Raw genomic sequence first — 25,310 nt, forward strand, 5'->3', positions numbered from 1 at the left:
CCCAGCACTCGCGTGTTGAATAAATGCTTCTTTAATGGCAATCCACAGAACTCAGCAAGACGTTTCAGCCCCTCCCAGGCTTTTGTCAATTGGTTTATTGGATTCCCCACGTGCACCAGTTGGAGACACGTAGTGCCGACTAACATTTGGATTATATTTGATAGTGTAGTAGTCCAGCCTTCCTGACTGTATACTGATGATTTATTACCTAATTTCAGAGAATAGACCCACATGCAGATCCATCCCTACCCATTCAAATAATAGGGGCGGATGTGCAGTACACTGCTGCAGCCTCTATACAGTTGATGGTGCTGCCGCCATCAGCACCGGGAACAGCTGATCGGTGGGGGTGCCAGGTGTCGCACCGCCACCGATCTGATATTGATGACCTATTGTAAAAATAGGCCATCAATATAAAAAGTACTGGACAATCCCTTTAAGTTTCTCGTAATGGATTAGAATGAAGTGGTCATATTAATTGTCACAAATTCTTGATTTTACAAAGTCTATTCTTATTGGAAAGAAAGCAAACATGTTTGAGGAGATGATCCTGTAAGTGATAGGCTGGTAAGCTAATGGTCAGAGCATGAATGGTCCACAGTGATTTTACAATAAATTCTAAGGGGAAAAAAAAATTACTGCTAAACAACTGGTTTCATAAGGAGAATGAGAATATTGTCTTCCTTACCTCTTCCTGCTCTCCTTAACAGACGTCTGTGTTCTGCTTGATCAAACAATGCAAAGTCTGCGAGAAGAGGGGAAAAAAAAAAAAAAAAGGTCTGTTACAAAGTGTGTACAGGATTAACATCGCTTATACTATGTTATCAATGGCATGAATGTAACCACAGCGCTGAACAAGATTGTGAACATTGTCAACTGACCGTAAAGAGCAGCAGATTCTCTATGTACTCTGCTCTATTCTGTACTGGATACTCACACATGAACACGTGTAGCTGCTATCTTGGGTGCAGACTGCTTATAGGACACATTATAACCAACTCATTCCGATGTACAGTACAGACCAAAAGTTTGGACACACCTTCTCATTTAAAGAAATTTCTGTATTTTCATGACTATGAAAATTGTGCATTTACACTGAAGGCATCAAAACTATGAATTCACACATGTGGAATTATATACTTAACAAAAAAGTGTGAAACAACTGAAAATATGTCTTATATTCTAGGTTCTTCAAAGTAGCCACCTTTTGCTTTGATGACTGCTTTGCACACTCTTGGCATTCTCTTGATGAGCTTCAAGAGGTAGTCACCGGAAATGGTTTTCACTTCACAGGTGTGCCTTGTCAGGTTTAATAAGTGGGATTTCTTGCCTTATAAATGGGGTTGGGACCATCAGTTGTGTTGTGCAGAAGTCAGGTGGATACACAGCTGATAGTCCTACTGAATAGACTGTTAGAATTTATATTATGGCAAGAAAAAAAGCAGCTAAGTAAAGAAAAACGAGTGGCCATCATTACTTTAAGAAATGAAGGTCAGTCAGTCCGAAAAATTGGGAAAACTTTGGAAAACCATCAAGAGCTACAAAGAAACTGGTTCACATGAGGACCGCCCCAGGAAAGGAAGACCAAGAGTCACCTCTGCTTCTGAGGATAAGTTTATCCGAGTCTCCAGCCTCAGAAATCGCAGGTTAACAACAGCTCAGATTAGAGACCAGGTCAATGCCACACAGAGTTCTAGCAGCAGACACATCTCTACAACTGTAAAGAGGAGACTTTGTGCAGCAGGCCTTCATGGTAAAATAGCTGTTAGGAAACCACTGCTAAGGACAGGCAACAAGCAGAAGAGACTTGTTTGGGCTAAAGAACACAAGGAATGGACATTAGACTAGTGGAAATCTGTGCTTTGGTCTGATGAGCCCAAATTTGAGATCTTTGGTTCCAACCACCGTGTCTTTGTGTGACGCAGAAAAGGTGAACGGATGGACTCTACATGCCTGGTTCCCACCGTGAAGCATGGAGGAGGAGGTGTGATGGTGTGGGGGTGCTTTGCTGGTGACACTGTTGGGGATTTATTCAAAATTAAAGGCATACTGAACCAGCATGGCTACCACAGCATCTTGCAGCGGCATGCTATTCCATCCGGTTTGCGTTTAGTTGGACCATCATTTATTTTTCAACAGGACTATGACCCCAAACACACCTCCTGGCTGTGTAAGGGCTATTTGACCAAGAAAGAGAGTGATGGTGTGCTACGCCAGATGACCTGGCCTTCACAGTCACCAGAACTGAACCCAATCGAGATGGTTTGGGGTGAGCTGGACCGCAGAGTGAAGGCAAAAGGGCCAACAAGTGCTAAGCATCTCTGGGAACTCCTTCAAGATTGTTGGAAGACCATTTCCGGTGACTACCTCTTGAAGCTCATCAAGAGAATGCCAAGAGCGTGCAAAGCAGTCATCAAAGCAAAAGGTGGCTACTTTGAAGAACCTAGAATATAAGACATATTTTCAGTTGTTTCACACTTTTTTGTTAAGTATATAATTCCACATGTGTGAATTCATAGTTTTGATGCCTTCAGTGTGAATGCACAATTTTCCTAGTCATGAATATACAGAAAAATCTTTAAATGAGAAGGTGTGTCCAAACTTTTGGTCTGTACTGTATAATTCACGATGCTCATACTAGTTACCCAAAAATAGATAATATCCTGTAATTGTGCTTTGCTTTACAAATTGCTCACTGACTGTAAAAAGCATGGAAAAAAACTAATCAGAAGCCTGCCAAAGGATTTTTTGCTTATTCATTATGAGTAGAAAAAGCAGGGAAAACCAGGCCACCCATTAGCAAACAAAAATTAACAACCAGTGTAGAAAGAAGCAAAAAATAAAAACAAAAAAACAGAGAACCATCTAAAAACAAAAACACAAAAAACCCACAAACAAGCTGAAGTAACACTGCAATATTTGCAGTTGGCACAATGCAGTGAGGCAGGCAACGTTCTCCTGGCATTCACCAAACCCTGAATCGTCCACCAGATAGAGCATTCATCGCTCCACGTGCTTTACGGCTTCCATCTAACTGCTCGGATATGAAAGCCTATGCTATGAAGCCAACGGCGTGCAATTTTTGTGTTCATGTTGATCACTGTAGAGATCCAAAACTCCACGGGCTACTAGTCTGAAGGTTATTGGTGACTTTTATGCACCAAGATGCTGTAAAAGTAGTCACAGCCCCATAAGGGTGGGCACCCTCAACTGTTAGACAATACTATATGAATAAAGGCCCCCATACACATTAGACTGAAGTCAGCCGAACCCGCTGATATTGACAGGTAAAGTATTGCTCAGGTGAGAGAACATATGATAATGCCATCCCCTGTGCAATACTAAGGAAATCCTGAATACTTTTTCTTTTGGGGGCTGTGAGAACTGGAGTTTGAAAAACAGTGGTCTAATGTGTAGGGGGGCACTGTCCGACTGATGGTTGGGAGAGATTTCTTTAGTGCATGTCCGATTTAGGACTGCCGAAAGCACTGTTTCCCAGGAGATAAGCAGTCGGCTGACGTGTGAGTCATCATCTTTCTCATAGAGAACACAGGAACGCTCAGTTGAACAAGCACTGCTGTTTATGGGAGACTTGGCCAAAATGGCTGTTAGCTGAACAATCACCCGACAGCCATCTAATGTGTATGGCAAACTTAAAGGGAATCTGTCAACACATTTGACCCATGTAAACTATTAATATGGGTATACAGGTTATATACTGCTGAGGAGAGTGATCCCTGTATGCCCCATATCAGATGCCTGATCTTTCATCACTTTATATAAATCACCTCTTCCAGGCTCTGGGGAGGATGCGGCATGGAAAATAACTCTGCCTCCAGAGCTTATTTTACATGAAGTGGGAGTTACGAGTGTGCATTATAATGGTTACCAGTGTCATGGTTACCAGTGTGATTTGTAATGGTTACCAGTGTTACTAGTGTGATGTGTAATGGCCGCTCTCTGCTCTCTTGATCTCACTGCAGAGCTGTGTGTGATTATACCTGACACATCTGCAGGTTCCTCTCAGCTTCCATCTCACAGTCAGACTGGGTTGTAAGATTGTTACAATACAGCAGAGCTCAGAGCTGCATGAAGTTCATTTCTCCTGTTTTGTGTTAGTTACTTGTCTCACACTGGTAACTCCACCTTCATGTAAAATAATCTCTGGAAGTAGAGTTATCTTCCAGGCAGTGTCCTCTCCTGAGCCTGGAAGAGGTCATTTACATAAAAGAAAAACATGGATTTCTCTGGCATAAGACATCAGATCGCAGATATCAAGACATCATTTAATTCAGCTTCTAATGACCTGCATACCCATATAGATGGCTTTGGAGGATTGATCCTACTGACAGATTCCCTTTGAAGGGGTTGTCCGGTCTAAAAGTACAAGTCTGCAGTCACTTTATGTAAATGCAGACTTGTGAATACTCACATAGTGCGCACTGAAAGGATTCTCCATTGTCAGTGCCGATAATGGTGGTCATGTGACTGCAAGTATGCAATATGCATACTCTGGCCACATTCCGACTAGTTGGATGCGGCCTCAATTAATGCAGGAGTATTGAGCAACGCCGGAAACAGTCTAGTCAGAATGTGGCTGGAGGTATGTCACTGAGTGATTGCAGAGTAGTAGTTTTAGCCCTGACAACCCCTTTAAGCAATTTGACTGACAACACATGCTGAGTCCCACGTAGTGTAACAAGGCTACAGAACCCGAATTATACATAAAACATGTACTCACAATGTCACAGAATTACAAACAAATGACACAGCAATTAAATTAGCATCCACTAAATTGAATGAGCCATCATAATGAAGAAAAGAATTGAATTGCACATGAAGTACAATCTACTTAAATAAAAAAGCTGTCCTCCTAACAGAAGACAATATTCCGAAAACAAGTGCTGCTCAGATAGGATTTTGATCTTCAATAAAAAAAATTCAATTATAGCTGCAGATCTATGTTTGAGTACAAGAGCAATTGAACTCCATGTACTTGTTACATTTCTAAATATAAGCTGGTTGGCATGACAACAAAGATTGATGGATCTCTTTAAAGTACTGTATATTTAATTGTCAGCATTTCGCAAGGAGTCACAGAAATGCTGTGAAAGGTCCAGTCGTCATGGATACTGTAGGCTATTTAAAAAAAAATACAAAAAGTACAAAACAAAATGGAACACATACGCAAATAATGCTGCAATTTGTGAAAGAAGATTGCTAGCTTAAAAATAACTATGCATCACTGGCTGGAGTCTCGGCAGAAAAAAAAAAGTCTAATACCCGTCTAAACAGAGACGAGTACAATATATACACCATCACGTGTACGATAGCATTCAGGAACTGTATATGGCTGCCAATTATCAGATATCCATCACCTATACTGAAAAAAGGAAAGGATGTATCCATGCATCAGAAACACTAAGGCTGTGGGCCCACGATGCGTTTTTCAAGCATTTATGCTGCGGATTTTTGGCAGCGTAAACACTTGGGAATCCGTCCCCCATGGTCCCCAATGAAATTCCGCACTTTCAATGCCCATGATGTGGATTTTTGCGCAGCGTTTTTGATGCGCTCAAAAATCCACAGCATGTCCATTATTTGTGCGTTTACGCATGCGGAATTGCCATCTACAATGCATTAGAAAACGCATGGCAATTCTGCATGTGCAAAACGTGCGAAAAACGCGTGTCAAATTCTGCACGCGTTTTTCCGGGCAAGGAGATGCAGAAATGAAGCAGAAATTTTCTGCTTCATTTCTGCATCGTGGGCACATAGCCTAAAGGGACTTTTCAGACTCTTAATCCTGGCCATCAAGATCATATCAGAAGGACTCCAACTCTCAGCACTCCCACCGGTCAGCTGATGAAAGGGTCAGAGGACCCCAGCACTGCAAAGGCCAGAGCCAACCACTAAGCCAATGCCCCCAATCAAAGCTGGTTTTCTTACCGTTTAGTCCACAATGGAGACTAAGAAAGAAGACATGACATCTGACCATGGAGAGGAAAAAGCAGCCTGCGTATGATGATAGAATAGTTATTGCCGAGGCATTCGTCCTACTATACTGTACAGAGCAGTGTGACGGTGCACAGCTTCTACACATCTTACAAGTGTACCCAATGCTTTGCTTTTCTTTTTTTTTTAGTAGTTCTAAAGTTCTGTGTTGACTACTTGATAATATATCTTTATATAGGTAAGAGTTCTATGTTTCCTGTGACTGCAGGGATCACACAGGGTCTTCAGGGTGGACTAAAAGCCACCTTTCTCCACTGAAGCCTGTTACATCCTCCCTGTGCATCACAAATTTACATAGAGAAAGCGACTTCCTGTCCAAACAGAAGACGCAGTGAACCTAGATCGAGGGTCACGTAATACAGCGAAGACAAGGAGCTGAGTGGATAACGCAGCGATCGGTCACACCACCAACCCCACAAGTGTCTACAGAAGCTGCATCACAGACAGAGGAAGAGATCAACTTCAAAGGGGTTTTCTACTTTTGGAAAAGTGGACCCTAAAATTCTAATAATGTAAAATAAAGTCAGATAGTTGCAGCGGTGCCCTCACGTTGACCGCTTACATCACTGCTACTGCCAATCACTAAGCCCAGGAACTCATGCTGTATATATCAGCAGAGCTGCTGAGCTCAGTGATGGTCGGCATTGGTGATCTGCATTGGCAGGCAGCAGCGTAACTTGCAGCTTGTGGGCCTGAAGGCATAATCTCCATCAGAACTCCACTATCTTGCATCTTTAATAGCACTGGTCTTCACACTGAGGCAAAATGGACCAGTTGCAGCTACATCCCCTGCACTCACTATACTTTAACCCATGATTAGACGGATTGTTTGGGATCCACTTTAAAAAAAAAAAATTACAAACCCTCTTCAAGTTAAAACCCGAACTTTGTTTCCATGAAGAAGCTAAGATCAAACACCATAAATGTATGCTGTATTTTACTCCTGCAAAATGGGATATAGAAGGGTATTTGGAAGGAAGCAAATCTCAAGTATCAGACAGTGTAGTGCCCAAAGGAGCAGATTAGAGGTTATCTGATGATCAAAGTATAGAAAACATCCCCTTGTATATGGGTAGTAAAACTTCTGCTATAATAAAACATCCGCAGAACACGGACCTGCCATTACAACTTTAAAGGGAACCTGTCATCAGGATTTTATACCCCAAGCTAACGTCATGTATATAAATGCACATCAATGCTGAGTAAATCCTCCCCTTTCTTGCAGATTTCAGTTTTGTTTTGGAGAAATTCATAGTTGAATTTGTATGCTAATGAGCTGTAAGTGCAGTGGGCGGGCCCTGCACTGCCAGCTCTCCTGCCTCCTGTCACTAGGTCTCATGTGCCAGTAGCAGGCAGGCAATAGGGAGAGAAGCAGGAGAGCTGTGACCGATCATTAACAGATCATTACAACTAGAAATTTCTCTAAAACAGCCAAAGGGATTTCTACAAGAAAGGTTCGGCCTTCCTCAGCATCCCTGTGCCTTTACATACATGCCATCAGTCTGGGGTCTAACACCCTGATGACAGCTTCTCCAGGTATTATTACAGGACTTTGCTAGCCGGTCATCTTATATTTCTGGTCTGGGGAAATTCCATGTTATATTGCAGTTCTGTGCTGGCAACTTGCCATATTATCACATAACGGATTTAAGGCATTTCAGAATACTGAATGTAATAAAGCAGTGAACAAATGACAGTACAATTATTTAATGGAGTCTCAAAAAACACATTGACATGTAGGGTTACATAATTATTACATAATATGTAAATGTTTTTCCCATTTACTCTGAACAGGAGCCAACGCTTGGCTCTGCAGTTTCTCAAAATAACAACTGTATGACAGTCCTGAGCGGCCGCCTGCTTCACTTGCCTGTAAAAACTGTTCCGAAGGCAAAACCACTCTGCAATGTGCACATTGCTCCGCTGCAGAGCTGGGACAGATTACACTGTGCAGACATCAGACAGCACAGATAGCCGTTTATACAGGAGGAATGGCCTCCATGTCCAGCCCTGGCACTTTTTCTTACTTAAATACATGCATTTGTGGTTTAAAATAATCTTTTTTGCACTTGGGTTTCATGACAAATATTTTCATTGCTTTATAGGTTTGTTGTTTCCATGCACATTCAACTTTGATGTGGTCTGTAGTCAGAAATCAGCTGAGAGGAGCTCAGAAAAGACAGCTAAAAAGAGGTACAAACCCTTGCACTGAATCAGAAGGAGCTCACTGACGGATTCTCAGTTAACCCATTCTGCAGCCAGCAGCAGACAATGCATTATAAAGGCGGTAGAAGAAAATTAAAAATTTTGAACAAAGAAACCCAATTTCAAAAATAATTGTTAGCCAAAAATACATGCATTGGAGAAAAAAATATCCCAAAATGGTGGTCAACCTGATTAATTAAAGAGATATTTTGGGAGCCCATGGTATATGTAATCAGACTTTACTTACAGACATGCTGGACATCAGCAGAAAACACTAAACAGTCTCGTTAGCCTCCATTTACAGATTTTAGCCATGGTGCATTTCATACTACATCTTTGCAGGAGTTTTTAAAAATTACAGGAAAACCAAGTGTTTCTGCTGCAGTTCTGGCAAAAGCACACAATGGCCGCAATGTGTGAACACAGCCTTAGTATGTATCTTAAGTGTCCCTCATGAACATTAGCTCATACATGCACCAGTACCTCTAATCACAGACCCCTAAGTAGTCATGTAAGGGGCAATGAGGAGGCAACAAGGTAGCCGTTAACTGCTACTCATCACAGTTCAGACTCTGTTTTATGGTCCTCACAGGTTACAATTGTAACCCTATGGGGCTATGAAATCTAGACTGTCATGTGGGCTTTAACATAGTTGAAGGGCATGTGTAGATGCCAGTTTCCATGGGTATTGCTATTATGTGACATTACAGATGTGGCTATACAAGGATTCAAGCTTCTGACAGCAAGAGCTGGAGAATGGATTTAAAGGGGTCAACCAATTTCTCTTTGTGCAGTTTTCCTTCTGACCAGCTCTCCAGTCCATACAATGGCTGCCGGTGGAGGATCAGTGACCAGACCTGACCACCAGCCTCCCCAGCCTCCTCCAATTGTAAAACACCTCACAGGGAAGGCTGCTTTTCTATTGGAGGAGGCTGATGGACAGGTCTGGTCACACGCTCCTCCACCCAGCAGCCATTGTATGGACTGGAGAGCTGGTCAGTGTGTAAGGAAAAGCTGCAGTAAAAGAGAAAGTGGCCGACCTCTTTAATATAACAGATTTATTACAAGTGTCCAAAGAGAAAACAATAATATTCTGGAGAGCATCTGTAACACGTTTCCTTTGTGATCAGTGTCCAAAGGCAAAAATGAAATCTCTGGAAATGATCGGGTTGCATATGTCTCCCTTCATAATGGTACTACATTGGATACAGGCACCAAATAATATGCATTTTTGTAAAAACTATATATCAGCACACATGTATCCGGATAGAATGAGGATTGTGTAATAAAATGCTGCATACATGTTTTGGAAGTCCAAGGGACTTAGCAAGTGAAAGTGCGGAGGTGGTGAATTTTCAGAAGGGCCTCTGTAGAAGCAGATGATCAGCTGCTAATAGTGTCCATCTGCAGACAGTACAGACACGTCCCCACGGATTACACACAATAACAAGCCTTTGTCTCCATGGAACAGTAGAGAATCAGCGGAGCGGAGGATGAAGCAGTCAGCTCCTGCATACAGGCCAGCTCCTGCCATGTACTGATTGAACCAATGGGACATCGTCATCTGCTGTGCACAGCGCTAATCAGCTAACGGGTACCTGGCGAGGGTCCATGGGAAAGAGATATGGTTTCGGCAAAAGCACCTTTTTAGGGATTGTAAACTGCAAGTGCCCAGAAGTTACATGTTTACACCATTACTAAATGTTTCCTTTTACATTTTTTTTCTTAATCTGTAAAGCAAACAATTTGCTGCTTAAAGAAGCACTCCCAACATGTTTTATTAGCTAAACCTGTGTGTAATGTAGAGTGTGTTAATCTTCTGACTGATCGCCGTCTTCTTCAGCTTCCAGCTCCGGTCCTCTTCTCACTCGCGTGACTTCTATTGCGACTTTCCAGCTTATACTCTGGTTTGTGTATGAGCCAGTAATGGAGCATCCAAACGAGACCCCATAGAATTACATTATAAACAAGATTGTACTTGTAGAAAAAACATGATTATGGAAGGAAAAATAAATACATATTTCACCAATCTATTGTTTCAAAACAAGAGTAGAATCAATAGTCCAAAATGTTAGAGATGGAGAAGCAAAAATCCAAGCTGGTGGGAGAAAAAAAATAAAACCTACAACAATGTAAATTGTATAGAGAGAATAGAGAATCAGGATTTTTATCTAAACATCCAGCCAATGCGATAATCATCTGCAGGACATGTATAAAACACCTATTCTGTACTGGCCACTTAGAAATTGCCTCCAACCAGTAAATGCCTCAATGTGGGACGGACCTTGCTGCACAAGTATGAGAATAAAACCAAGTTCACACTAGCTTATTTTCGGTCTGTGTGCTGACCATGTGCTATTTTACACACAGCCCTCAAGTTTGCATGGAATAATCCCAGCATGCTCCAGTCTGGCTCGGTCTATGACTAGAGCATGTATATAGCAGGCAGTTTCTGCACCCGTCCACTACGCGGAGCTGCACATGAAGCTGGTCAGGTTTGCACTATGCGGGGTCACTGGTTCGGAATTTCAGAGATTGTCTGAACCTAGTCAGTAGTGGACCGTACACACTGGACAGAAGTAGGTCTGAGGTTGTACAACTGTCGCACAAGTGATTGGCTGGTGATCATTATGCCCACACTACCACACACTGGTGGTCACAGCTGTATGACCGGGCCATACATGCTCAATGACAGTGTGAATAACTTTTAGGGAAACGTTCTCAGGGAATTTTCTTCCATGAAGATTGTTCTAAGACTTCTGGATGAAAATGCTTAACATAGCCAAACAGTGTGTGTCATCAGTCCCCTAAAATGACCATTCTTTGGCCGGCACAGCATTACCTGTGATGATAGGATTATATCCTTCCAGCCTTGAAGTGTACGGTGCAGACACAGCAGGAGCAGGAAGTTAGGAGACCTAACAGGATGCCTGGTATAAAGAATGGCTGAGAACTTCTGCCATACCTGAAGCAGTGGTGCAAATCAATGGTGGTCTGGTTGGAAATTGTACTCTTGCCAACTCTGCAGCCATATTTTGCAGGACGGTGCCTTGAATCAGACAGTAGAGTGGCCAGGGTTTATGCAAGTTGTGTGTCTAAATGTTAGCTTCTGGTCGTTTTAGGGGATTTTGTAGGTGAAACAGGGCATGGTCTACAAATATTCCTAAATATAGGTAGTCTGGTCTCAGCCCTAATTTCCCAGATGCCTTATTCCAAATGCATGCATGTGCTTGACCCCATCCATTGAGGTCATCTTGTAGCTGGGAAATGGCTCACTTTTCATCAAAAATGGTTAAGAAGTAGGTTACGTTTGCTTGTTTTTTTTAAGTGTGGCGTAATACTGGAATTCATGTATTTCTTAATCACAGGTTGCTGTAACAGTCTTTGTATATGTATGCCAGTATATGGGCCATTGCATACATGCACATGCATATTAGTTTAATACCACATGTGTGGTGGGCTTTATTTATTACGCGTGTCCCCCTCCTGGTTTGTGCCCCCTTATCCACCCCATCTTTCCCTGGGCAGGTCTTAATTAGAGCTAAGCCTGGATCCCATTCCTTCCCCAGTACATTTGAGGCCTGGTTAGGCACAGAGGAGACTCTGTAGAGTTCGGGACCATCCAATGAGGTCACCTTGTCTCTGGTGAATAGCTTATACACATAAGTGTAAGTGTGCAGCAAAAGTGGAATTTATGTATACCTTAATGGCAGCTTTACACCCCAGAAAACCCACGGTCTTAGTTTACATTGTAAGAATGATATGCACCCACACAAAGCCACGATCATCCATAGGCCACATGGTCAAGTATCCAACAGAAGAGGTTATGTGCTGCACAATGTAAAGGTGTACTCTGTCCCCGCATCGTACGTGTCAGATGTCCACCTCGTCTTCTAGCCATAGTAAATTCTACTGAAAGCAGACTTGTAACTCTGGATAAAACGGCAGAGGAATATAACATAAGGCTGCGTTAACACTTATTTTTGCCACGATAGCAGTAACACTAACATTTCTTCTGTACTTTTTGAAGACTGCAGCAAAATGTGCAATTTTCGGTTGCAGTTTTGTTGAGGCAAAGAAAAAAAAATACTGTGGCTGCAATTGGTGAAAGCAACCTAAGGCAGCATTCACACACCGCTGCCATCCTGTGCCTTTTGACCACAGCAAGGAAATAGCGGCTTCACTAGCAAAACTGCAGTGGCATAATGATCGACCGCACGGTCTTGTAAGTGGAGCTGCAGGACCGTTGCATGCAAGTCCAGCCTTAGGATACATTCACAAATTGCAGCCACAGCAATTTTTGAATGAAAGCGGCTGTCCCATTTTCTGGCCCATGGGTGTAAACAGGTGCAAAATATCAGCAATATATTCACCCCTCCCTGGGTACTGTGCTGCCTCTCCACCACTGCTCCGGTCTTTATTGATCAGCTGCAGCAGTGAAATGTCTACAGTGCATAGCTCTCTGCAGGCAATAAATGAGCTCATAGGTGACGCTGCTGGGCACAGTGATTGGCTGTAGCGGTAATGTGCAGTGTAGATGTGAAGTCACTGCTGCAGCCCATCAACAAAGGGCAGTGTCAAAGGTGGAGAAGCAGCACTGAATAAATTACTGATATTTTACATCTGTGCGAACCTAAAGGGCCAAAAAAGAAGCACTGTATGTACCCCACATTATATGCACATCACAATGGTGTAGGCACAAGTACGGGGTACATATAATGTATTGTGTGATTTTAATTTTTTGTTTGTTTGTTTTTAAATAACTTATTCTGCCATTGTTTTTACACAATATATTCTAATAAGAGGTCTTATTAAAGCTTCATGTTCGCACACAATGTTCCATTATTTAATACCTACATGTTAGCAGTGTACACATTGGGCTATTTTTCAGAGCGCTGATCACGTTAAGTATACCACACACATACATGTAGTCAGAATGATGGTGGCGGCTTTCTAGAACAAATCACGAGTGCAAATAATTAGATGTAGTGGCAAGTAACAAGTAACTTGATAATTAGGTCACCTAGCTCACCTTGTGGTTTGGGAGCATAAAGAAAAAAACTGTAGTGTTGAAATAAAATCTACTAACATGGGAAGTATCAGCTGCACTTTCTAGAAACAGCGAACTCAGCGCAGGCTCACAAGGACAGAGCCTCAGCTCATGCATTACTTATAGGTAAGCAGTACACCAGCCTATTAAACTTTAAAGGGGAACAAGAGAATTGGTTCCAACCGGACACGTCTACACAGTGGGAAGAGAGGATCAGCGCACCGGAGGTCAGCGAGCACAAGTGAGCAGGTGTACACCAGACATGGAGGTGCTGCCCATACAGAGAGGATCAGAGCACCGGAGGTCAGCGAGCACAAGTGAGCAGGTGTACACCAGACATGGAGGTGCTGCCCATACAGAGAGGATCAGAGCACCGGAGGTCAGCGAGCACAAGTGAGCAGGTGTACACCAGACACGGAGGTGCTGCCCATACAGAGAGGATCAGAGCACCGGAGGTCAGCGAGCACAAGTGAGCAGGTGTACACCAGACATGGAGGTGCTGCCCATACAGAGAGGATCAGAGCACCGGAGGTCAGCGAGCACAAGTGAGCAGGTGTACACCAGACATGGAGGTGCTGCCCATACAGAGAGGATCAGCGCACCGGAGGTCAGCTGTACACCAGACATGGAGGTGCTGCCCATACAGAGAGGATCAGAGCACCGGAGGTCAGCGAGCACAAGTGAGCATGTGTACACCAGACATGGAGGTGCTGCCCATACAGAGAGGATCAGAGCACCGGAAGTCAGCGAGCACAAGTGAGCATGTGTACACCAGACATGGAGGTGCTGCCCATACAGAGAGGATCAGAGCACCGGAGGTCAGCGAGCACAAGTGAGCAGGTGTACACCAGACATGGAGGTGCTGCCCATACAGAGAGGATCAGCGCACCGGAGGTCAGCTGTACACCAGACATGGAGGTGCTGCCCATACAGAGAGGATCAGAGCACCGGAGGTCAGCGAGCACAAGTGAGCATGTGTACACCAGACATGGAGGTGCTGCCCATACAGAGAGGATCAGAGCACCGGAAGTCAGCGAGCACAAGTGAGCATGTGTACACCAGACATGGAGGTGCTGCCCATACAGAGAGGATCAGAGCACCGGAGGTCAGCGAGCACAAGTGAGCATGTGTACACCAGACATGGAGGTGCTGCCCATACAGAGAGGATCAGAGCACCGGAGGTCAGCGAGCACAAGTGAGCAGGTGTACACCAGACATGGAGGTGCTGCCCATACAGAGAGGATCAGCGCACCGGAGGTCAGCTGTACACCAGACATGGAGGAGCTGCCCATACAGAGAGGATCAGAGCACCAGAGGACAGCGAGCACAAGTGAGACGGTGTACACCAGACATGGAGGTGCTGCCCATACAGAGAGGATCAGAGCACTGGAGGTCAGCGAGCACAAGTGAGCAGGTGTACACCAGACATGGAGGTGCTTCCCATACAGAGAGGATCAGAGCACCGGAGGTCAGCGAGCACAAGTGAGCAGGTGTACACCAGACATGGAGGTGCTGCCCATACAGAGAGGTTCAGAGCACCAGAGATCAGCGAACACAAGTGAGCAGGTGTACACCAAACATGGAGGTGCTGCCCATATAAAAGCATGAAAAACACGGCTGTAGAAATAGAAATATAGTCATGCATAAATCAATGTGTGTTGATCGGCAGCATCTATAATGCTGGGCATTCATTTTTAGGTTTAATGATGAGGGAAAAAAAACACTGGCCATGCACCTGCCAGTGGATCATCAGCCATAATACACACTTCTCTTAAATCTGAATATTTACATATCCTACACTGGTTGCAGAGTTCAGTTGTCTCCATGAAACAGGAAGCAATGGGACAGCATTAGAGGGGTGTTGTGGCCATGTCCGTCAGTCCCATAGACTTACAATGGAGTGGCATTATGCATGTGCACCGGCTTTACCATTCACACACAAGGAGGACATAATGACTACAGATCTCGCCATCTTTGTGTCTTCCAGCTGTTAGACACAACTATCAGACACTTATTTGGTCAATTGTCAGAATAATCTTGGAGATGAACAGTGTGGAAACAGCTGAAACCTACAAGGGTCTGGAAGATCAGTTTTGGTCTCCGCTCTTTCAGGCTACAACAAACCACGTGTGCGGTCTTGATCCTACACCTCTGTGTCACTCCCTTCACGCTTTATTACTAACAATACAAAACGTATACACTGAAATTAAATCCTAACCATTCCTCCTACGAAGTTAATTCTTTATAGATACTTACAGCATGGAAGCAGGATACGCCAGAAATGTCTGATAGGTGCAAGTACCAATTCTGTCGCTACTAGTCAGTGAATGAATGGATAGATGGCCACTGTGGCGTAATTTGCAGCGCAAAACCTCCAACAGGGCCCCGCAACTATCACAGATCTTAATTGCACTAATCTTCTCAGATGGGCCAAAGGGATGTTTTGGGGCCACGTAGGCTCCAGGGCCTGGGTGCAACTGCAACTCGTGCACCCACTGCAGTTCCCCATGGCTGGCCACGTATCTGCGTAGCACTAAATGTAAGAATGACAGCGGATCAAGTAAGAATCTTAGCACTGATAATAACAGTCACCCAGTGATCATGTGAGTGTATTACCATGGAAAAGACAAGTGGCACTAAGGCTGTGACACAGGTCGCTCACCCATGGGTGGCTTTATTCTGCTGCTACCTCTCAGCATAGTGCAGGTGGATGGGATCACATTGCAATGCACAGCGACCACAACAAAGTCGTCACAAAAATCCAAATGATTCAAACTTTTTGGGACTGGCTTCCCATGGTACATTGTGGGTCATCAGCACCATGCGGCCGTATAAGACACTTCAGCCATTGCTGACAGCTGGGTAATAGGTCTCTGGCAATCATTTGTGTTTTAAGACCTATCCCCCAACTGATGCTAGGGACACTGCTGTGAGGACAAATTCAGGGCATTGTGTTATGTGGTACATTAGAGATGACCTAGGAGCAGATTGTCACTAGAAATCCCATCAGCATCTGGCTGTCACTGGCCATACATGAAGACAGGATCTGTAAACCAGAGGATAAAGCTTCACCTCTTCTCTAAACTCTGCACAACCTTTTCCATTGTGAGCAAACACTCATTGAGTGAGATTTCTCCACTTAAGAGGAAAGACGAAAAACTCTGCAATTCATTCTCTGCCGTTGCCGTAAAAAAAAATTTAAAACGCAAAGTTCACTTTTCAAAGGCAAAATTATTCATGGCTATTAAGTGCGTTCACTATGATAAGCTTTAAATGCTGGTGAAACATCGAAAGGAAAGAGGCCAGAGAGCCCTTGGGGCACCAGAAGGGTGTACAAACAATTTACTACATATCTGCTGGGTAACTGCCGGAAGTTACAAGCCCAAATCTTCCATGTCCTCCTGACAACACTTCTGGGCTGCAGCCTCGTTTAGTCTTATCAGAGGGACATAGAGCGGCTCATATACTACTATACAGTGAGGACGTGAACATCGATGCTGAGGATTGTTACCATTTTATTTTACCATATAAAGAGCAGAACTTACTGGAGAAATGCACAGGTTGTGTAATTATTATAATGTGATTAAAGTGGGACAGCACCTCTATGATAAAGGGCTTCCGAGCTCTTTATGGCTTACACAGAATTTTTATGACAGTCTTCATATTTCAAAGCTAAAAGCTTAACCATCCTCGCATGATCAAAGTCCCTCTCCTCAGATAAGCTCCGCTCTGCCGTGGTAGAAATAAAGCATGCAAAATACAATTGCAAACTCTAGGAGAAAACTAATCAGCCGAGCGTTCACTTGTTCCATTAGTCAGGAGATGGCCTGGTGCCAGATGCAGGATGGTGGGGAGGACAAAAAAGCTTTAATTTCCAATTATTTACTGCTCTCCTGATCTTGATATTCTCAAATGGTCTGCTTTCTAAGAAAATGTGTATTGCGTAGTGTGCTGGCTAGAAATCCTGAAGAGACTACGTGTGCCGTCATATAAATGTCTGATTAGACTAGCCGCGGACTTCCTCATCAATGCAACACATTACTTATGTAGACACCGCTGAGGCTTTCTCCATGTAGAGCGAGACTACCAAGTGGCTTCACATCGAGGCATTGGCAACACTAAATTCAGCAGCAGCAATGCAGTCATACATGGTCAAAATGTCTGTATTGCAGTACGCATTTTTCACTTTATGGGGGCTGTCCGACCCCACAACAATCATATAAAGAAGTAACTTCCCTGGTCCCCCCATTCTCTCTTCAGCTCCAGTAATGTTGTGACAACTTAAGATTGGCTGCAGTGCTCACATCACTGGCCGAAGGGTTTGCATGTCATCACTACAGCCAGTGACTGGCTGCAGCAGTCCTGGAACACACATCACTGGAGGAAGAGACAAATACCACCTGGAGACCTTACATATATTACAAATTTTATACGATTATCAGCAGTTTGTGAAAAACCCCTTTAATGTTTTTCCAGATAGTTTGTGAGAAAATGTAATCTCATCCTATGTATGCAGATCCCATACAAGCGAGTCGTATGGGCGTATCTTGCCAAATTAACCAGAAGGAGGACAAGAAAAGGAAAAAATATAGGGGGAAAAAGCACTGAATTAAAAGGGGTATTGTATTCACAGAAAGCAACGGCATATCACTAGCATCCCTTTTTTAAACCTGCTAGGGTTCCCCAAACCCGAGAATGAAGGGGTTACCGTACAGTATTCATGCTGGGTGCCCTATAGTATTTTTTCTGCAAAGCTTTCAACCATCGCTTGTGAATGGAAAAGCACAGTACAGTGATACACGACAAAGCGTTAGGACTGATGGGAGCCCTGGCAGCTCAACCCCCAAGGTCAGAAATCCCTGGTATATTGTAACAAAATGGGAAAATTCCTTAAGCACGCCCATTAAAACATGTACAGGCTAAAGCTGTGTGCATGTACAGTACAGACCAAAAGTTTGGACACACCTTCTTATTTAAAGATTTTTCTGGATTTTCATGACTATGAAAATTGTACATTCACACTGAAGGCATCAAAACTATGAATTAACACATGTGGAATTATATACTTAACAAAAAAAGTCTCCAGGCTGTGTAAGGCAGAGTGATGGGGGTGCTATGCCAGATGACCTGGCCTCCACAGCTGGACCGCAGAGTGAAGGCAAAAGGGCCAACAAGTGCTAAGCATCTCTGGGAACTCCTTCAAGATTGTTGGAAGACCATTTCTGGTGACTACCTCTTGAAGCTCATCAAGAGAATGCCAAGAGTGTGCAAAGCAGTCATCAAAGCAAAAGGTGGCTACTTTGAAGAACCTAGAATGTAAGACATATTTTCAGTTGTTTCACACTTTTTTGTTAAGTATATAATTCCACATGTGTTAATTCATAGTTTTGATGCCTTCAGTGTGAATGTACAATTCACACTGAAAAATTTTTAAATAAGAAGGTGTGTCCAAACTTTTGGTCTGTACTGTATATGTAGTATATATACTCACTGTCTTCTCCAGTGCCGCTCCTCTTCTGGGCCCGCGATGGCTGTGCAGACTTGCAGGCTCACACTGAGCTCTTACATTACACTGCAAGTCTATGGAGCAGCAGAACGAGGCCCCATACACTTACATTGTAAAAGCTACTTCAGGCTCACACACAGAGTAGTGTGATACGGAGAGTCGGAACAGTCATCACGTGACCCAGGAGAGCCCATGAAAATTTTAATGACTGCGACTTTAATGTGAAAAAGTAAACCACACCATCAGTATGTGTTCACACAACTGCATACAAGAACATATCACATCCATAGATTCTGAGAGACACTTAACAGTCAAGGGCATGCTTTTTTTTCTCTCCATCAAGAAAAAAGTAGATCCACAGAAATTTAATTTAAAATAACAGATACAATAAAGCAGAAAAATTCTATATCTATTAGTAACAATGTTCATAGGAAATGACAGTCCCTCCACCAAGACTCAAGAAAGTATCAGTATTTTCTCCATTTCACAGTGGTAATTCTTAGCCTCGCTGTGCAGTTGGTTTTCGGAGATATATACACTGAAAATATGTCCCAATATACACCGCAGTATATACAGTTTTGTGTATACAAAGTTTCAATCGACTATTTTGCTACTTATTAGGGTAGGCTCACACAACGGATTTCTCCACATCCAAGAAAAACTGTTTGATTATGGACCTTGACCTGTGTTTGGCATAAGTCCCAGGAACTGTTCTGGCACGACCCAACAGTAATCACCAAATAAAGTGTTTGCAAGAAAAAGGTGAAACATGTATCCGGGTGTAAGATGGTGATCATTTCTGGGTGGGGAGTATGCCCCATGCTGGTTGATTCATTCCAGTAAAGGGATTTTTTGGATGAATTTGTACTATTTGCTTTCCCACTATGGCTTATACCCAGGCTACTCTAACTAACTAAAGTAATATATTTTTATACAACTACCTATATGTGTACATTTTTATATACTATGTCATAAGTATTGTAGGCAGGCCTTGTGTCTCTTACTATGGCTTTTATGTGATATTAGGTCTGGAGTGTTTTGTGCAAGTTAGTTTTAAATTCCCTCCAGAATAATTGTAATTGAGGGCAGGAGGATGAAAGTGTATTAAAATAATTGTTCTTATTATAAGAATTATTATAAAGAATATGCAGAATGGGTTTTAGAAAAAAAAATGATATTAGATATCGGCATAAAAAAAAAAAAAAAGCATTCAATGCCCTTTGGTGATCCTAATTACCATATCCCGGGTACAATCACGGACCTCACACAACAGCAGACATTGTAAAGTTGGCCACTAGATGTATATAGGCCAAACTGAGAACGTTTTTGGGTAGGCAAGTCTCCCTTGTCCTACTAAGAAAAGCAGAGTGTGCATGTGTACATGTATGGGTGGGGTGGGAGATTGTGTTCTCATAGCTGTTGGCAGAGTAAGCAGCAATCTAATATCATTGGACATATATACAGCAAATGATGAAGGCGGGAAGAGAGCAAAAAGAAAGAGAAAGAATAAGTGTCAGTGAAAGAGTGGAATACGCAGAGCTAGGGACGGAAGGCAGAGCAAAAGGGAAGGAAAGGACAGCAAGAATACAGAGAGAAGGCGACACTACAACCACAGGAGACAGGTATTTCAGAGACCACAAGGACCAGCAAGTGTCTTTAGTTGTCAAATAAAAGCTACTTCTCCTGCTGAAGGTTTACAAAAAAAAAAATGTTCTTCAGGAGGGAGCGCCGCACAGGAAGCCCAGAGGACTGGAAGGATTGTGAAAAACATGGAGATAAAGCGAGGGCTCTGTGCAGAGGAAAGGAATTCTCTGTATGTCTGGTATTCCGGCCAGCACCCTCCCCTGTTCCTCTTTTCTCCCTATATGGTATGTAGCAGAGCTGAACTGGTTCCTGCTGCTTCTTACTGGAAATTCACAAACTCTCTAGGAAACCATTACTGAAATGCAGATGCCTAAACATAGCAGCGTCTTCTTTCTCAGGAACAACGCCCCATAATATCCACAGTAATAACTAACAGGTGCAGATAGTAAAACACAGACTGGTTCTGGAAGAATATAGCTTTGTACCGTGTTAGCTAGCGCATAGAAAATAATCAAACGTGAGAGTCGTTGGTAGCGATTCCCCTAATTGACTAACTGAAAAGATGATAAACAGCAAGCTTTCCAGACGACTCCGGTCTCTTTATCCTGTGCCTGGCGAAAAGACCAGAATAGTTTAGAAAGCTTGCGGTCCATCATCTCTTCATTTAGCCATTAAAGAGGACCTATCACCTGTTTGAGCTTGTTAAACGGATCACATAATGACATCATGAAATAGTGGCTGCAGAGCAGAATAAAACAGTTTGTACTTGTTTTTTTCTCCTCTCCGTTGGGGAGTTATCAGCTTGTAAAGATTAAAACTATAATTTATACTAAGTCCAAGGGGGTATTAGAGATTTGTCTCTAGAGGAGTGTACTTATTCCCTTGTATGACTGTGACCAATCATAAGCAGGTGAGGTCATGCAGGAGGGAAGAAGAAGAAAAAAGAACACGTCCCAGGATAAACCTCTAGCAAGCTTTTCCATGTGTGAGACATGCTATGACAGACAGCCCTGATCTCTGCAGCTACTGTGTAGTATAGAGCAGAGTGTGGTTACAAACGCCTTCATCTTTCATCTCACAGTCATCCGTGTGTGAGGAGGGGAATACAACTGAGCGGACAGCGCTGCGAGGAGATCTGTGCTTGGCTGTACTCTCCCCTCCCCCACACTGATTGCCAGGAGATGAAAGAGTTTCTAACCACACTCAGCTCTGTCCACACTGTAGAGGCAGAGATCAATGCTGCATCATCATGTGTCTCACACAGGAGAAAGTTTACCCTAAGCTTATCTGGGGGCATGTTCTTTTTTCCCCTGCATAATGTTGACCAATCATAAGCCGGGATAGTCATGCAGTGAAAAAAAAAAAAAACACACCCACAGATAAGCTTCAAGCAGGCTTTCTCCAGTGTGACACGCAGCATTGCTCTTAGCCCCGCTCTCTGCAGCTACTGTGTGAAGTGGAGCATAGGCGAGTGTGAAAAAGATCTCTGGTGAAGCCCCCTTAAACTGATCATAAACTATAACCTAAAGTTTACAAGGGAATACGTCCGCAACGGCAATAAGAAATTAAAAAATAAAACCTACCTTTTATTCACCTCTCCAGCCACTATGTGGCCAGTTTAACATGCTAAAACTGATGAAAGATCCTCTTTAAATAAAAAAAACATCAGCAACTGAGGACTCTCATTTTGTATATTTTTCTGATAGATTCAGTGGAGACATATCAGAGCACATTCATATACACTGCTTGTTCCTGAAATCTGGCCCCTCTGCTGTTATACGGAATATAATCTACACAATAAGGGTGAAAGCCGCATCATTTTAGGACAAGTTGCAACTGTTTAAACCACGTCACGCGCTACCCATGGTTCTGATATGTTCTCATGTCCTAAACATTACTGTACACCTGGGTGATCACGGTTTTCCATAAACCAAAGGCTTTCTTAAACTATCGTCTCCGCCCCCGTGTTAGTAAATCAGGAGTAGCAAATATGCCCCAGTGTGCCTCTGACTCTCCCCAAAAACACACTGATAATGTTATACAAGCCAGTTACACGCCAGAGTCAGGTTATGGACCACATCGGTGACAGGGACATATGGAAATGATCATTTCTGTAAAGTCCGGAAGAACATGGCACAGCATAGTCACAAAGTGGAGCCGTTGTAAAACGTAATCAGATTACATTTTACAGATTAAAAAAAAACTGGCTAAAGCACAACACAATTTGCATATCTCAAACCTGGCAGAATAGCTGTATGGTCATGAGATTTTACATATAGATAAGCTTAAAAATCTCCCCCTGGCAGATAAAGGAGGGACATGGGTGAATAGCAGCAGGGTGTTAAGGCCTTGGCCACAGACTACATTCTGCTATGACTGTGAATTAGACGTTGGTTAAACACCACTGAAAAGACAGTCCGGGTATTAAAGGGGTTGTCTGAAAGTTTTTACATATTAAACTAACTGCAGGAAATTTAATAAAATAGGAAAATAAACATTACTCTGCTGTTAAATCCCCCAGTCCAGCCCCCCGCCGCTGTTCCTGGAGAGGACATTCCACACATCTGTGTGACTGATGCAAGCAGTCACTGACATCAGCGCTGGTGTTTGCATCCATGTCACGTGGTTGCTCAGGCCAGTGCATACACCACATGGAATGTTGATTTTCCCATTTTATAATATCCTGCAGTTAGTTCCATTTGTTAAAATCTTGGATAAGCCTTTTCCCAGCAATACAATATAGTAACCTTCATATATAGATGTGAATAAGGTGAAGAGGCTCTTTTAAAATTATACAGAGGTAGCACTATAGTCTCGTGTCCAATGTTTTCAAAAACTTTCTGAAAAGTTTTGCTTCCTGTGGGGAATTTTTTTTTCTTTTAAAAAGGACAGAATATCACAGCAGTCTCTAGGGTTTTTATTCAATGGGAAAGAGGATATGATTATTGCAAGCCGTAAATGATGTTAGCACCACTTTACATTTTCACAGTTTTTAACCCGTAGTTCCTTTGCAGGAGCACAGACACTACATAAATCTGGGAAAAGAGGAAGGAAGAAACACTAGAGCCACATATTGGGGCTAACAATCCTATATCAATATCGACCCTTTTAAAAAGGAACCTGTCATGACTTAGGATAGGAAGCCAAACCAGACACCTCATTTGCAAATATACAATTCGGGGTGTATGTCCATCATTGCTGCAAAGCAGGAGATCTCCAGAGGTAGCATTACATTTCCAGACCACTTTCTCTCTGAAGAGAGCATTACATGGCCAAAGAGTCTCCTTACGCCAAATTGGCTCTATCCACAAGGAAAAATTTTACCCTTTAGACACTACAGACATAGAAGTAAGTCTTCAGTACGAGGCAGGCATGCCATTGGACTAAGGCAGGCACAAAGCATGCTAGGTGATGAAGTCCCAGCACATATAGTTCTTGTAGAATGCAAATAAAGAGCCACCACCCAGTCAAAAGGAGTAAACGACAAGTTGCAGAGCATGCGATTGTGCACCAAAAGCAATTTTAACTTGTTCCAGAATAAAGGACACTAGACAATCTACAGGTTGTATGTGAAGGCTCAATTTGAAGAGTTTTCCTAGTAAACAAGTAGTTACAAGGTCAGTCCTGAGCAGAGGACCGCTCTGGATATTGCTGTAAAATCCAAAAGGTACATAGAAAGATATCTTTTTAATGAACCAGTGAACATAGCGGGAGCCAGCCACAAAAATTAACTGTTCACCTTTGTGATGTTTTTTTTTGGTTACATGGCTTGCATCGGTGAAACACATTAACTCACATGATAAACCAGTGCAAGCGGAAAGGTTTCAGTAACATGATGTGCGATTTAGCCTCGGAGTTCTCAGATGCATAGCATGCCATCAGCACGTGTGTAGTCAAAATGCAAAAGAGGATTTTTAAGTGACTGCAACTGTCTCTCTTCCCCAAATCAATGTTTTCTGCCACCCATTAAAAAGCATTAGATGTAGAAGTCTTGAACCCAAAAAGTTGTGTGTCTCTGTCGTCTGTTTATTGCCATATTTAGCAGTACCCCGTCACTGATGTGTATACAGATGGCAGCAGGGCCAAAGCTTCCCCACCACCAGAGTTTCCTGTTCTTGTCCCAAACTAGTCCTCCTCTCCTGTCCCCCACTGCTGAGCCTGCGTCCCGTATACCATTTCACTACATCTCACAGCTTAGCATCAGAACGTGCAGATTTTACAGAATTTTAGCTTTCTGCCAGACACAGGCAGTGGTATCATTTGAACTTATGGACCCCAATGCAAAACCTCCAACAGGGCTGCCAACTATTAGGAGTCTTGAAAAGTATTGGTCTTTGCATACAAACTAAAGGGGACCTCCAGGGGCCACGTGCGACTGCAACCTCTGCACCCAGTAGTTACATCCCTTGATGCTATGAAAATTAATGTGCAATAAAAATTATAATATAGATATATATATTATTTTGTACTGGGAATTATTGAGGTCACTGTAGTGCTTCATTTATGGCTTAGGGTTACCTGTGATGCGAGGTATCGGATTGCTGCTTTCAGGAGGTAGCTAGAAATACATTTTATTGTTGAGCCAAACCGCTCCTATGCCTCGCATTGATTATCAGAGGCAGAACTGACAGGGCTGTCTTACAAATCAATGCACCAACAAGATTTCATTAGTCCTGCTCCAAAACGGAATCAATAGGAACACGGCTGCTTGTTTTGTAAACAGATGCTTAGAAAGGTGAGATCAGGACACAAATCCTATTTAGGTCACTGGGTAATTTTATTCTGCTCTCTCTTTCAGAAAGCGCCTCTCTCCAGAGTAAGCATTAAACATTTAGAGATGCTCAGTAGTGGGGATATGACAGCGTCTAGCGACAATCCGATGCCAGGAGCATTCTAGGGATTAGATAATGGGAGAATAAAGGGTCAGTTGTGTAACACGTACTAGGAGGT

General features: G+C 43.0%; 1 protein-coding gene across 5 annotated transcripts in view; it reads right to left on the bottom strand.

Annotated features, from left to right (window-relative positions):
- Window positions 1-25,310, bottom strand: part of LPP (LIM domain containing preferred translocation partner in lipoma) — a 281,781-nt gene that overhangs the window by 212,347 nt on the left and 44,124 nt on the right. For all 5 annotated transcript variants that reach the window (XM_073675189.1, XM_073675188.1, XM_073675185.1 and 2 more), the window contains one exon: window positions 689-745. The gene's annotated coding sequence lies outside the window, so the exon portion shown is untranslated. The remainder of the gene's footprint in view (window positions 1-688; window positions 746-25,310) is intronic.

The sequence above is a fragment of the Phyllobates terribilis genome, unplaced genomic scaffold (genome assembly GCF_046119375.1).
Source record: "Phyllobates terribilis strain yellow unplaced genomic scaffold, ASM4611937v1 Scaffold_3__8_contigs__length_932513732, whole genome shotgun sequence".
NCBI classification, from domain to species: domain Eukaryota; kingdom Metazoa; phylum Chordata; class Amphibia; order Anura; family Dendrobatidae; genus Phyllobates; species Phyllobates terribilis.